Here is a 15,014-nt window from a genome sequence, read left to right on the forward strand (position 1 = left end):
ACCCACAAGAAAAAGCATCCCCAAAGGGTTGAATTGTCCTCAAATAATAGAGGAACAGAGAGGAAAAAATAAGGTTACTTCCTAAAAATTTGAACCAAAGTAGTGGTTTTCAAACTATGCTTCATGGTCCCCAAGCTCACAAACAGATGATTACAAAGAGATGACTGAGCTGTTAAATGTTTAATTAAAATGTAAATTTATAATTGTGATAAAAATGGCATGTAAATTAAATGTATTATGTAATTTTATTTTATTTCCTATTTCAAGTTTTTATTTAAATTCCAGTTAGTTAACATACAGTGTACTATTTCAGGTGTAGAATTTAGTGATTCATTACTTATATACAACACCCCCACTGCTCATCACAAGTGCCCTCCAAGTACCCATCACCCATTTGACTGGAAAACAGACTATATACTAGAGAGAACAAACTGAGGGTTGCTGGAAGGAAGATGGGCAGGGGATGGGTTAAATGTATTTATGTAATTTTAAAAAACATATTGGAGACTAATGTGTTGCTAATAGATAAGTACATACAATAGGTTTAACTAGTTTTCATGTAGGCCTCAAATTAAGACCCTGATATCAGAAGGCCAGCTGTTCAAAACAAACAAAAAACTGTTGGTATCTGCAATTGCTTACACGTATCTCATGATTTTCTTGACACCATAAGTACTCCATCCCTCATACAAAAATACACTGAGCTTAGTCTGCTATAATAAACCAGTCCTGAGTTTCCACTTCTTCTCATATTCACCTTTATATTCTTAGTAATTGACTTTTATAATATTAAAATGATACATAATTTTAATTTATAATACAAGTTTAATAAAATACTACTCTTACTGGTTCATATATAAAGGCTCCAATCATTTATTTTGAAAAGAGGATTCTGTTGTTAAAAGAAATATGAAAAATCTCTGGATCAGAAAATTTGCATGAACCCTCCAATTCAAGGCAGTACAATTCTCATGCATCTGGCTCCAGAATACTCAATTTCTGAATTTAGTGACTTGTTGGCTTAGAACATTGTATACAGCAGATATATTGGGCCCAAACTAGATTTCATATACTGGTTATTATCCCTTTAGGCTGAAGAAAGATGGTATTTTTACATTGAGGAATAGATTACCATGAAAACATCATGCAACCAAAAAAGTCACCTTGTCTTAAGTTTACTGAGTACATGAAATTTACCAGATAGTCTTAGAAAGCCAGATCATCAGAATTTAATATATTAGTTTAAAATTTAACCAGTACTAACCAAAAAATAAGTCAATGGAAACTTCTTTATTTAAGGACTGTTTTTATTAATTATGTAATACATGGACATTTATTCATTTATTTTACATTTACTCAAAATATATATGTCAAAAGACTCCAGAAGACTTTTTTGCTATCTAACATTAATCAGTCATTATTTCATGTTAAAAAAAGAGTGAGCCAAAACGACTTTCCACCACTACAGAGAATGAAACTAGCAAACCTGAGTTGAAAGATCCATTTTCCAAAACCTGAACCATGCTCTACCATGGAAATATTTCAAAATTTCTTAACACCGAAGTATATGTCAATAATAAATTGACTTTAAGGTCTTTCATGGTCTCTACTATATAGTAGTCAAACTGGAATTTTGCATGTATTTATTTTTTAAAGGCTGTAACTTGTAAAGTACCATAGCATAAAGGTTACAGATGTACCTGAGTTTCTGTTTGAGCTCCACAGTCCTAGCTATGAGACCCTAGGCAAATTACTTAAGCTGTTTAAACCTCAGCCTTTTGCTTCCATAAAATGGAAGAAATAATTAAAATGCTGATTCTTGTAGATTTGTCAGAGGAATTAAACGTATAAAATAATGAATGAAAGTTGTTTAACATGTTGCCTAGAACATAAAATGCTCTTAATAAATATTAACTATATTTATTAAAATTGCTCGGCACCTAAAAGCCAGTTGTTTTCTGATTTTTCCTATAACCTGATTTTACTCATAATTAATTAACTACATGTTCTTCCCTTTAAGAATAATGTTCTATTTATGGGGCACCTGGGCACCTAGATGGCTCAGTCGGTTAAGTGTCCGACTGCAGCTTAGGTCATAATCTCATGGCTCGTGAGTTCGAGCCCTGTGTCGGGCTTTATGCTGACAGCTCAGAGACTGGAGCCTGCTTCAGATTCTGTGTCTCCCTCTTTCTCTGTTCTTACCCGGCTCACACTCTGTCTCTCTGTCTCTCTCTCTCTCTCTCTCTCAAAAAAAAAAAAAAAAAATATATATATATATATTTTTTAAAAATTAAAAAAAAATAATGTTCTATTTAGATTTCTTTTTCTTTGTTTCTAGAATGTTCTCTGATATGTTATCAGAGAATGTTATCAGATAGGATTGCAGGGCTTCATTTTGATAGTACTGTACTTGCTTTTCTTTGAATGCTTATGTTATTTTCTCGTTCCTACTCAGTGATTTAAAAAGTAAAACTCAAAGAAGAACTAAAAATTATGAGGAATTTATTGAGACTAATGGTTATCAAAATTGGGCAAAAAAGAATGTTATTAAAAATAAATCACACCAAGGGAGAGCAGCTGATGACAGCAGCTGTGAAATGACTGTACATGGTGGGAATCAGTGAACCCCAAAGAAACAAAAGAAAAAAAAAAGGAAGGCCATGAAACTTACATGATTTACAAGGAAGGCCTAAGCTTAATGAACAGATTCTTTAGACTACAGAAGCCAGGGAAGTCATTTCTGGATGAATATTTGCACAAGACAGTAACACTGGAAGGACTGATATTCTCTGATCAAATGGAAACTACTAGTAAGAAAAGAAAGAGAAATAAGACAACTGAAAATTTTTACTGCATTTTATTTCATTACTGCTTTACCTGCACTGAGGGGACAACATCTTCATGTAATATACTGATATAGATGGGATGCCGAAAAAAATGCTTGGTGCTGATGGAAATAGCAATAAGGATGATATATTTTTAAGAGGCAAAGTTAGAAATTCATGGGCAAGATAAATTAAAGTTAGAACCCATTTGGCAGACATTGGGACAGGGTATTCTATGACACAAAAGCTTTTCTTAAATAGGACTCCAAGAATTTAGCTGTTTGAAAAACATTTCAAGTAGGCAATAACAAAAACAAAAACAAAAACAAATAGTTGCTTTACTGCAAGGATGCACACAGGCTTACAACTTTTTGCCTTGTGCCTAGATATGGACCTGCCTCTCAACCTCCACCAGCAGTAAATTCAGTTAAAAACTAAAAATTAAGATGGTACTATAACATCATGCTCGAGAGAATAAAATATCAAGATGATGAACAAAACCAGCTGAAATGGGACTAGCAACTTAACCCAAGTCAAGGAAGCAGTCTACAGTGTTAAAACAAAAATACTACTAAACAGAACCAAACATGCTACTCATGGGAACAACACGTGAATTTTTTTCCTGAGAATCTAAGTGGATAATGCCTATGAGATTACTCTAAATGTGTAGATTGTTTTCAGAATTGCCACTGTTTCCAAATGAAATTTAAAGACATTTTATGAACCACGTGAAACCTTATAAAAAAGGAAGTCTTTAAGCCAAAACCAAAAGGCTGGCCTAATTAAGAAAAGAAAATTTAAGTCAGTCACAAGTGTTAGATCACATTAATTCAGAGAGACATAGTCTGAAGTATTTCCATTAAAACCCTGATAGCTTCCCTTCTTGAGAAGAAATCACTCTTCCCTGCTAAAAAAAAAACCAAAAAACTATATTTAGTTGTAAACCAGTACTCAATGTATATTCACTTGAAATCTCCATGTAGGAAAAAAACAAAAAAAACCCCAAACCACCAAAACGCTTTCATCTCCATTCCAATATGAGCTATATAAACTTCTAAAATCATCTTAGAAAGAAAAACATCATTCGCTCTTCTTATTAAGTATTGTTGCTTTTTTCAGTATTTGGACATTTTAAAAATAACAATATGCAAGAGTATGATGTCATAGTGAATATAACCACCAGGTCAATATGATAATTTAATGTATGACTTTAAAATTGAGCTTTCCTTTAATCCTACTATTCTATAAATAACTTCATCATTCTGTCATGATTAAAATATCTTTTCATCAAATTTGATATAAATGCACTAGGTATGGTAAATATATTTCTGGCTTAAAATGGCAACAATGCAAATTGTATGATAAAGACTATATCATTGTCCCACTTTCATTTTGATAAAATCTCTTTTTTGGTGATATCATTTCATGTTAGGCTTTTTTGTGCTGCTTAATATTATAATTAATAATTCATATTTTTTCTTTCCCCTCTCACTCTGACAACTTTTATTTTTAATCGGTGGGCATGTGCCAAATTGGTTTGTTATTTATTTATAATGTAAAATGACAAGGAAATTGAATATGTGGAATAAGAGAGAGATTTTCTTTCATATGACAAAAAATTCTTAGCAATGGGATATTTCTTGCTTATCCTTATGGACTCAAGAATTTTCGAGGTTAGATCAGATTGGCACCAGTACTTCATATGCAACATGTAATAGACATATTAAATGGAACTGTTCACTTATGTTTTTAAAATTCATTTTAGTTTTGTGAAGACAGCTGGGCACATGCATAAAAAAGAGAACAAAAAAATAACAAAATTTGTAAAAGACTCCTTATTCCGATAGATCCTATAGTGCCAAATTAAGTAAAAATTCTGACCAAACAGCTCTATTTGTATTCTTTCCTAAATGCTAAAACATGCAAATTTAGTAAGAACAAACAGATAAAATTTTAAAGAGATGGAATCTCCATTAAAACAAATAAAAAGTTCTGTCTTGCAGGGCTTTACAGAGCCTTAAATAATCCCTTCAGTTTTCCCCATAACCAGAAGCCACATAGTTTGAAGGCTAGAGCATTGAATGGCTATGACAGTAAATTCCGAGAATGGTCTCAAGGCCATCAGCAACCAAATCACCAGAGGAGCTAGTTAGAATGAAGAATCACAGGTCCATCCATGAACTACTGTGGAATCAGAATCTGTAGGGATATGACCCTAGAATTTGCAGCCAGCTTCTGAGGTAGAATTAACTTTGAGAACAGTCTTATGCCAAAAACCCTGCATCTTCCCCAGAGCTTCCCCTTGTCAGATGAGCCTTTTCAATTCATCCTTTGAGTTGAACATTGGAGAATTCACATAACATAACACAAATAATACGCTTCCTGCAAGATGTCTCCCATTTCTCCCATTAATTTAAAAACCATAGTCCACTGCCACTGCCCTGCTTAAGGCCCCTTCTCTCTGGCTCTACCTTTGTTGTCAACCTGTACAAAACAATCAGACTGTGACATCATCCAATTAGTCTCCATCATTTGGAACAAGAAACTTTTTCCCAAGGATTTGGTCCAAATTTCCATTTAAAACTTGATCATTAACAGACTGTATTTGTATCTAATATTGAACACTTAAAAATAACTTGATGACCTTAATTATTTTGATCGTTATTAACATGTAGGAGGTTGTAAGTTGACATTGAGCCAAACATGGGAACTGATGCACAGGGAAGTTAAATCCTTTAACCTTAGTTAACTCATTTAGTGGCAGAATCTGAACTAGAGCATATATATTCTAACATTATACCACCGTGCCTTTCAACCTGCTCCTTGAGCAAACTTTCTCCTGCCTTTATAGAAAATGCCTATTTTATGGGCTCTGTATCTCTGAGATATTTCATTTAGACTTTGTGTACATGGTGTTTATCTTTCAAAATGAATTATGAAAAAAAATTTTACTGTAGGATTATTTAATCTGGGGTGGTCGAGTTAAAATGGCAATAATAGTGATGCTGACGCCAGTCTTGTGAGGCACTATCTCTGACCCGATAATAGCTCACTTTTAAAAAAACTTAAAAAAAAATCATTTTGAATTTCCATAATTCACTTTAATGACACTTTTGGTTAGCACTTTTGGTGCTAACATGGATTTAAGAAAGAAACATAACTGTTGCCATGTTGAATGTGTATCAAAAAAACTACTAATAGTCTTGACTACTACTTGGTTAGCTATATTTCACTATTTGAATGTAACTATGGAAAGTGGTGTTCTAGAATCTCATTCATAATAACTTCCATATAACAAAAGGAAATAGAAACTATTAGCATAGGTATAATGTTAATGAACTGGTGAGTTTTCAATAGAGATTTATCAGACCAGATTATTTGAAAATGTTCCCTGTCTATAGGAAGAATACAATGCCCCCCCCCCCACACACATACACACCCACACATGACCATATCAAAATTATTCATATTTAAGTTTCCAGGGAAGAAGACCAATAAATTTGTTTGTCAAGCACTTTTGCTTAAATGGTATTATAGGATCTTTTACAAATGGAAGTTGATTCAGATTTTAGTATACTCTGATCCCCGGAGTTTAGGGCAGGGGTGAGCTAAGGAAAAGGAGAGTAGGCAGAGAATGTGTGTGTTGTGGGGGCTTGGAGTGTGTGCACTTGTGTGAATTTAAGTACCCTGAATTTAATGAAGAAAAATTTCATTATTCTGTGTTTATATATCTTTGTGTGAAACAAGTACTTTTCTCCATAACTGGAGTTTACATAGGCTCTATCATAACACCCTTTGAGAATCCCTTTAAACATCAAAATGGATTTTTCCAAATAAAAAATCCCATGATTTAGCTTTATTAACATCTGAATGAATGTTTCCATTGAGTTGTCCAGAAGAGGGACTGAGTAAGGTTTAGAGAGCAATTTTTTTTCATGATGATTGGTAGCAATGTTTCCCTTCTATCAGAAAGCAAGCTATAGACATACAAAGCATTAGATATACATCTAGATAAAAGTAATATTGCAGAATCCAACTGGTATCCGAGAGGTGAGGACAGGCTGAGATGGACTCCTTGGCTTCCTTATGTCCAAAAATTTTCTGTTTCCTTATTTCCTATGGTTACCACCATGGAACATGTTAAAATCTCAGTAGGGACTCTGCTTCAACTTTTCCTTTCAAAACACAGTGAAAAAGCTTAATGGAAAAAAAATGTCCTTCCTATCTCCATGCCAGGCACAGTGTAAGATCCACAAACTTAAAAGCCAGGCAAATAGTCTTTTATGTGCCCCAAAGCTCGGCAAGTGACCTAGTGCTACAAAAATTCCCAAATAGGCATGTGACCTGACTAATGTGTGCTGTGAGATGAGTCAAGGAAAATGGAACCATCTGTACTTTTATTGGACAGTCAAATAATTCCCCTCTGTCCATCCAAAAACATAATTGGATACTTTAAGGAAGAAACAAGGGGAGTTTTTTCAAAACATCTAATTTTTTAAATTGGTGACATAAAATATTCTGAAGTGTATAACCTAGTCAACATAGACACAGATAAGCCAACAGGTTTAGAAAAAACCATGGCTGCCTTTAAAAATTGTTATTACTCAACTGTATAAAGCTTCTTTAAGACTCACAGGAAGAAATCAGGGAGAATGAAGGGAATTGAAACTGTAATCTTTAAGAAGTAGGGTATGGGCACCCTTCCTCCTCTGTGACAAAAGCTACCAATGATTGAACTCTCAGAGTGGGTGATGGCAGAAAACAGAGCAATCACCTGGAAGGCCATATTTTTGTACATGTTTACAAAGCTTTGCCATTTATTTCTTAAGCATATTTGTCAACCATACATCATACTTCCATTACCCCATATGGGAATTACAGTGGATTTGTTCTATTTTTCAAGTTTTTAGTATTGATACGAAGAAGGAGGACAGACTAGCAATAGTTGGTAAAATATAGTAATAAAGGCTGAGTCTGTCAAAGACTGCACCTAACAAAACATGCATATTTAGGAAGTGAAAGGGCCTGATGGAAAGGAGTAGGATACTACGGGTAAGGTGACAGGCAAGCATCTATACAGAATCCTAAAATATCTGTCTTCCATTTCATAAATTACTCTCTCACTGTACAGATTAAGAAATCAAAGTGCACTATAACATTGGCTAACATGTAAATAGGTCCATACCATAGGCCAGGAACTATGTTAAACATTTAAGTGCATCATCTCATTTAATTCTCACAAATATCTTACAAGGCTAGTGTTATTATTTGCATTTGACAGATGAGAAAACTAAAACTGACAGAGATTAAGTAACTTGTTCAAGTTTGCACCGTAACTGAGTAGAAGCACCAAGAAAGGGATTCAGATCTAATTTCAAAATCCAGGCTCTTTAAGTGCTAGGCCTGTAGTTTTTAACCCAGATTACACATTAGAAACATCTGGAAAGCTTTTAAAAACTTTGGATGCTCAGACCCTACCCCCAGAACAGTTAATCCGAAGTTCTTGCACATGGGGCCCAGACATGGGTGTCTGTTTCAAAGCTCCCCTGGGTGACTGTGACCCACAGCCTGGATTGTGAACCATGGCACTATGCTGTCCTGCCCTCTGTGAAGATCAGCAGACCCATGCCAGAGTGAGGTAGCACTAGAAACAGGGTCCTCAACCTCTTTGCAGTGGCTTCTCCCCTTCCCCAACATGTATTCCTCACCAAATTCATCCATCATGACTACATGAAGAAGTAATATACATGTGGAAACTTTTACAAAGCACTGTCACAGCAGAATATGGTCACAAGTCCACCAAAAAGAACCCGTTCACATCTATCTATGGGCTATGATGAATGAACACAAAGAAGAGTCAAGTTTATTGCTCTTATCCCCAAAAGGGAAGTATAAGGCTGGCCTTAAAAGCCCTTCATACCAAAGCAAGTCACTAAATTTTGGAATGGCCCCTTCTTCTCTTTTCACAAATCCAATAAGAATAGCTACTAGATCCAAGGGGGGAAAGGTCCAATTACCACTCCTTTACAAAGCTATTTCACTGAGGATCTCAAGGCAACTGAAAGTCATTCAAAACATAAAAGCAGTAGAACTAAAGAAAAATGTGTGCAGTGGAAAGACAGTAAGATTTCAAGTCAAAAGTCCCAGGTTTTTGACTGCATTCTGCCACTTTACTGCCATGACTTGAGATCACTGGGCCTCGGTTTCCTTTTCTGTACTTAAGCTACATCTCCCTTAGTGTAGTGATTTTATAAGTGTGGTTCCCACCAGCATCACCTGGGAACTTGTTAGAAATGCAAATCATCAGTCCCTACCCTAGACTCGGAATCAGAAACTCTGCGGGGCGTGGGGTGGGGTGGGGTGGGGGGTCCAGCAGTCTGTGTTTTAACAAGCCCTCCAAGTGACTCTGACACATCTACTTCCATAGGGTTGTTGCCTAAGGATAAGAGGAACTTGTACATAAAATTGTTACTTTTCATTACTGTCTGCTTAAGTCAGAATTCTCAAATTCTCTTGCAGAAATATTTAGAGAAATAATGTTATAGTCTACATTAGTTAGATTAATAACCTCAATTCTGAATTTCACTTTGAGTGTGTAGACGAGGCACAAGTCAACCAGAGGTTATGCAATTAGCTTGGAGTCAAAGAGAAAGCAAGTTGTAGAACTGAGAAGGAAACCCCAGAGTGAACTTGATTTTAATTCAATCAAACTGTTAAGGTACCAACCACGCACTTTCATCTATAATCACAATGAACCTTTTTATAAACAAATCTCTATCTTCTTAGCTTAAAAAAATTTTAACAGTGCCTTTTCAAATTTTAAAATGGATTGACTTCTATAATTAGGGGCTAAAGGCAGTTCTGGAAGCAATAAGAAGTCCCAAGCTTTCTATAGTGAGAAAGGGCAATTGCCCAGACCACTCTTTGTGTGAAGTGCAGACAATACTCCCCTTGCTCACCTCATAATTCTGATTACTGCAACGGTGGAAACCATGATAAATAAAAGTGCATATCTAGTGGTAGGGCTCAATCTCTAATGTTTCTATAATTGTTTCTGTAATATTATTATTTGGATAAGATATATCATAAACTGGATTTTAGGAGATGCTTTAGAATGGTTTTCTTCCCCATGCTTCTGTCAGAAGCACTCTATTTTTTTTTTTTTTTTGCTGTAATTTATCTGATATAGCTACTAAGATGCTTGATACTTTTACATGCAAGGGTGCAGAAAAACAAAGACAGGGAATGGGCTGTTAATGAAATTCTCTGATTGTAAAAAGCACTTTGCAATGATCAGGTGTAAATAATAATAAGAGGAAATAACATAAAGTGCCTAGATGCCATAGCAATAGTCACTATATAAATGCAGAAGAGATCAGACATGAATAGAATTTGCATTTTATGCAGCTTCTGTGTGTGTATATAGAATATACAGTTGCTAATTTTTCCATAACACTGGTAAAATATTGTTCAAAATCTATTCTTGCCATCTTATCACTTTAAAAGACATCATATAGAAACACCCATCTGTCCTAATGAAATGGGAAATGTGTTCAAAGAGACTAGAGAAAGAGCCTCTTTGCACACAGGGGAAAAAAAGAGCTCAAATAAAAGAAGAGGATGAAGAAGAAATAGTAACACTGGTAGAACAGCTTTGGAGACTTGCACAAAGGTGATCTTTGAGAAACACAAGGGATGAGTGACTGTTAATGTGTGGCAGAAGAGCTACAATGAAGATATATGGTCAGACACCAAAAATACAGATATGTGCTGTCTCTTTCCGGGGCTGTTTTTTACGATGGTGGTTCTTTTTAAATGGAATTGGGGAGAGGGGGTTTTCTTTGTTGTTATTGCTCTTGAGTTTAGCTATATCACTAACAGCAACTCCATACCAGATTTTTCCAACAGTTCCCTGACCTCTCAGTGCTTCTAATGAACTGCCTTCGATTTTGATGTTATTTTCCCTTCGTACTTGTTCATAATCCATGGCCCATTCATTAGGTATACTAAATCCTAGTCCGTGATCACTTTACTTTTGAAGACACAGAGAAGATGCTAAGAGTTGGGGAGATTCTTTTAGACATAGGGCAAGAGTCTGATCCGGATTCTGAGAAAGCAGAGACCTTGATAAAAAGACCACTAGCCAAATAATACCGAGCACTGAAAACTGAATCAGCCAAAGTACACAATTCTCTCCCTTCCTTTGTCCTCTTTCTTTGTCAAATAAAAGATTGTTTCTAAAATCTTTTCTGCCTCTGGTCTTAAAAAGCAGGATTGGACTTGCACATACAGCTATATTTCAAAATATCTCAAATTTCCAACTTGGAAGAAGACACGTAAACTTTCTCAGAGAAAGAGAAAGCAACTCTGCATATTCACAAAACTTTCACTTATTTCTAGAATAGGAAAACGGAGAGATCATTATAAGAAAGATCAACATAAGAAAGGAGTAATAATATTATTAACAATGATATTAATACAAATACTTGGGATCCTAGAGCATGTTTTATCACAAAGATTCACCTGTATTAAGGGAGACTCCAGGACAAGGAGGTCGTTAAGGTTATATTTCTATCTTCAAGATTCAGCCCAAGTCAGACTCTCCGGAAAGCTGTAAATACTCTCAGAACAGACCTTAGTAATGAGATTGGAACGAACGCTGGGACCGTGGCATAAAAGCATCTTCCTGTCCCTTGTTCTAAAAGTTAACTATTAAACCATATGTTGTTCATCCTGATTTGTTTTACTCAATTCTAGAAACAAGGACACTCTGATCAGATTGCCCTGGGCAACTGAATACCTCGTGAAACCTTTCTGAAGACAGTGTTCTTCCCACCAATGCAACCGAAAGGGCTTCTATTATCAGACTATCAATTCTGTACTACTGGTGAAGGATGGAAAGTATCTTCTTTTGAAGAACAAGTTCTTTCTCTCCCTGAGTTTTCTGCTTTTAGTACACTTAACATTTTAATTACTTGATCTCCCTACCCACCCCCATTCCCTTTTTTCTACTTTAGTTTATTCTTTTAATTATTTACAGACTTGCTTGTCTGGACACTTTATTTTAGTAGAACTTGGTTGATTTTTTTTCAGCACCTTTTAGTGGAATGCAATAATAGACGCATAGAGAAGGAATTGGTCTTAATGGTATTTTTAGTTTTCTTTTTTTTTTTTCTGTGACAGAAATCTTTTCCCCTTATTGATTTTCCCCCATGGACTGTCCACTCTACAGCTTGAAATGGCTGCAACCGTGTTTGAAAAATTGGTTGTTAGTCACTGTTCAAACCATTTTTCAAAACAGCTCTTGCGAGCCCCATTTTACTCTGTTTTAAGGACAGTTTTGTTAGGGCTGGTTTCGTTTTCTTTGAGGAGTCATGCTGGCAAAGAAACACAGTCTAGAACTTTGCTTTTAAATGTGGTATGATTGGGATTATAACCATATTGAATCTATATTCAAAATATATTACATTGAGTCTGTGCAGCTAAAAGGAAAAAGAGGTCATAAGTCTTCAGTATTTTTCATAAAGATGAACACCAAGGGATGCAAATGTTAAAGTTTACCAAGCACAACATGATATCTCGCTGTTGGAAAGATATTTTCTCGTGCTCAAAATTCGTTATGGAGTGGGGTGGGAGGGAGGGGTCTGTGTGGTTCAATCGGTTAAGCATCCAACTCTTGGTTTTGGCTCAGGTCATGATCTAGCATTTTGAGAGTTCAAGCTCCACCTTGGGCTCTGTGCTGACAGTGCAGAGCCTGTTTGGGATTCTCTCTCTCTCTCTCTCTCTCTCTCTCTCTCTCTCTCTCTGCCATTCCCTGGCTCTCTCTCCCAAAATAAATAAATACTTAAAAAAATTCATTGTGGGAAAGATATCTATATGAGGAATTTTCCTCCATGTTTTTAATACTATCTATGAATATGCCTTATATCTATGTAATATCTATGCAAACAGCATGAAAGGAAGTCCATTTTGAATACAGCAAAAAACAGCACTTTCCTATGCTAATCTTCTAAAACAGTTAATTTTCACTTGTATTTCCAGGACTCAATGCTCTCCAGAGAAGAATAAAAGTTGAAGAATTTGGAGACCAAGAGAAAGGGTGAAAATAGGCAAAGGTATTCAGCTTCATATAAAATGACAATATTTGTTTAAAAACAAGATTTGGGGCCAAGTTTGACAGTGATTATAGATAAATGCATAATATACTTTGCTGAATCTTCAAAAAGTGAAAGAATGAAATACCTACCTCATTTCAAATTTAGAGTAATAAAACATGGTGAAGACACATACCAAAATTGGCAATGGCTCAAGTTTGAGAGAAGGACATTGAAACGTTTGCTGTGACTGGAGGAGAGGCAAACATGAGAGACGCAGCCTGGGAAAAACCTCATACTGTGCAATCCAAAACTTGGCATTGGACAATAAAGTTTTCCTATTTTTCTTTTCAGGGACATATCTGAAGAAAGATGATTCCAAGGTTTTTGCTATTCTTTTTTCTTTTCTTTTCTTTTCTTTTCTTTTCTTTTCTTTTCTTTTCTCTTTTTCTTTCTTTCTTTCTTTCTTTCTTTCTTTCTTTCTTTCTATTATTATTATTATTATTATTATTAATTATTTTAGCTAAAATTTCACTCCAAATTCTGGGGAAATTTCAGGAGCTCCTCTTAGAAGAACTGACCCAAATGAAGTAAGTGGTTGTAGTACAATAATACACTAAGCCAATCTATGCTAACCCCCAAGTCCTTACTCAAAGCAATGTCTCAGGGCTCAGAGTGCAAACTGGCACCTCATGGTCCAACTGCACAAGGGCAAATTAGAAAATCAGGCCTAAGTATTACCCTGAAAAATAAAGATTCTCAATCTGAAAGGGAGTCCTACCAAGTCTTTACTGTATGCAGAAACTGTGGCTAAATTATCTCTATTTTCATTGACTCTATGGAAAAAGCAATGTGCCTTTTTTTTTGGTATGTATTTTCCAAACTGTAAACTGTAAAGAGGCATCTAAAAGTGGTATTAATGCTCAAAAGAGAAATATATAGATTGACAATGAATGGATTAAAAATGTATTAAGTGTTTGCTTTAAAAAAATGCTAAACATTATGGTACTACTACTACTAATCCTTCCAGAAAGTTGGTGGGAAAAAGGTCTATGGAATACAATTGTTGACAATAACCAACAGATTTTAATTTTAGCCAAAAAGACTAGGACAAGTCACAGAAGGCTTTTCACCAGAAGTCAAAAACCCTTGGTCTATGCACCACCCATTTTAAGCTCCGGTTTCTTCAGAGCTAGTAATAACTTGTCTCCTAAAGCCAAAGGAAGCACTCCAGAAAGCTGCCTGGATTCATGTGCCTCACCCTTCTGGAGATCCAGTGAACCCATATCTTGGGGTTCATATTTCTATTAAAATGATAACACAGTAAAATCTCATCGCCACTTTGTTTGCTTTGATGAAATTGGCCATGCCCCCAATTAAATTATACGATAACCTTCTCTCCCACTACCAACAAGGTAAACATAAAACCAGGCACAAACATTTGGTAATGGAGAAAGGATGGATTTCAGAGTCTTAGAACCTTGAGTTTGTATCCTATTTCCACCCTTTAATAAGTCATTTAACCTCTCTAGGTCAAAGTTTTCTTACCTATTAAGTAAAGATAATGGTACCTATCTCAGAGGATTGTTTTAAAAATTAAAAGTAAAATGCTTGGTGTAGAGAGGTCGCTCAATAAAAGGCAGCTGAATCACTGCCTGCAGTAAATCCAGATAAAACATATTTAGGCACACTATTGCTCTGTGAGGTACATCTGGTATCCATGCTACAAAATCCATCAAGACGAAATAATTTGGTCATTTTAACAATACTCTTCAGAGATTCTTAAATGACATTTCCCCAAAGCCAAGACAACTTAGAGTTACATAGAATTGTTGCATTTAAAAGGGGGCTTTATTCAGTTCATAAAATAGTGTATCTAGTCTTGTCCCCCCAAATCTAGGATCATAGAGACCATCAAGCGCAAAAGGTAAGAGAGACGTTTAGAAAACCAGGTTTTTTAAAAACTATGGCAGGAAATGACTGCAGCTGATCAGGATGACAGGAAGTGCCCCCCCCCAAGTCAAAGCAACGTGGATTAGAAATCTGCCCTGCAGATGAAGAAGGATGGCATGACACTCTAAACACTTGCAAGGAA

General features: G+C 35.5%; 1 protein-coding gene across 4 annotated transcripts in view; it reads right to left on the reverse strand.

Annotated features, from left to right (window-relative positions):
* Positions 1–15,014, reverse strand: part of ZBTB20 (zinc finger and BTB domain containing 20) — a 764,386-nt gene that overhangs the window by 392,727 nt on the left and 356,645 nt on the right. The gene's annotated exons all lie outside the window — the stretch shown is intronic.

This window comes from Panthera leo, chromosome C2 (assembly GCF_018350215.1).
Source record: "Panthera leo isolate Ple1 chromosome C2, P.leo_Ple1_pat1.1, whole genome shotgun sequence".
NCBI classification, from domain to species: domain Eukaryota; kingdom Metazoa; phylum Chordata; class Mammalia; order Carnivora; family Felidae; genus Panthera; species Panthera leo.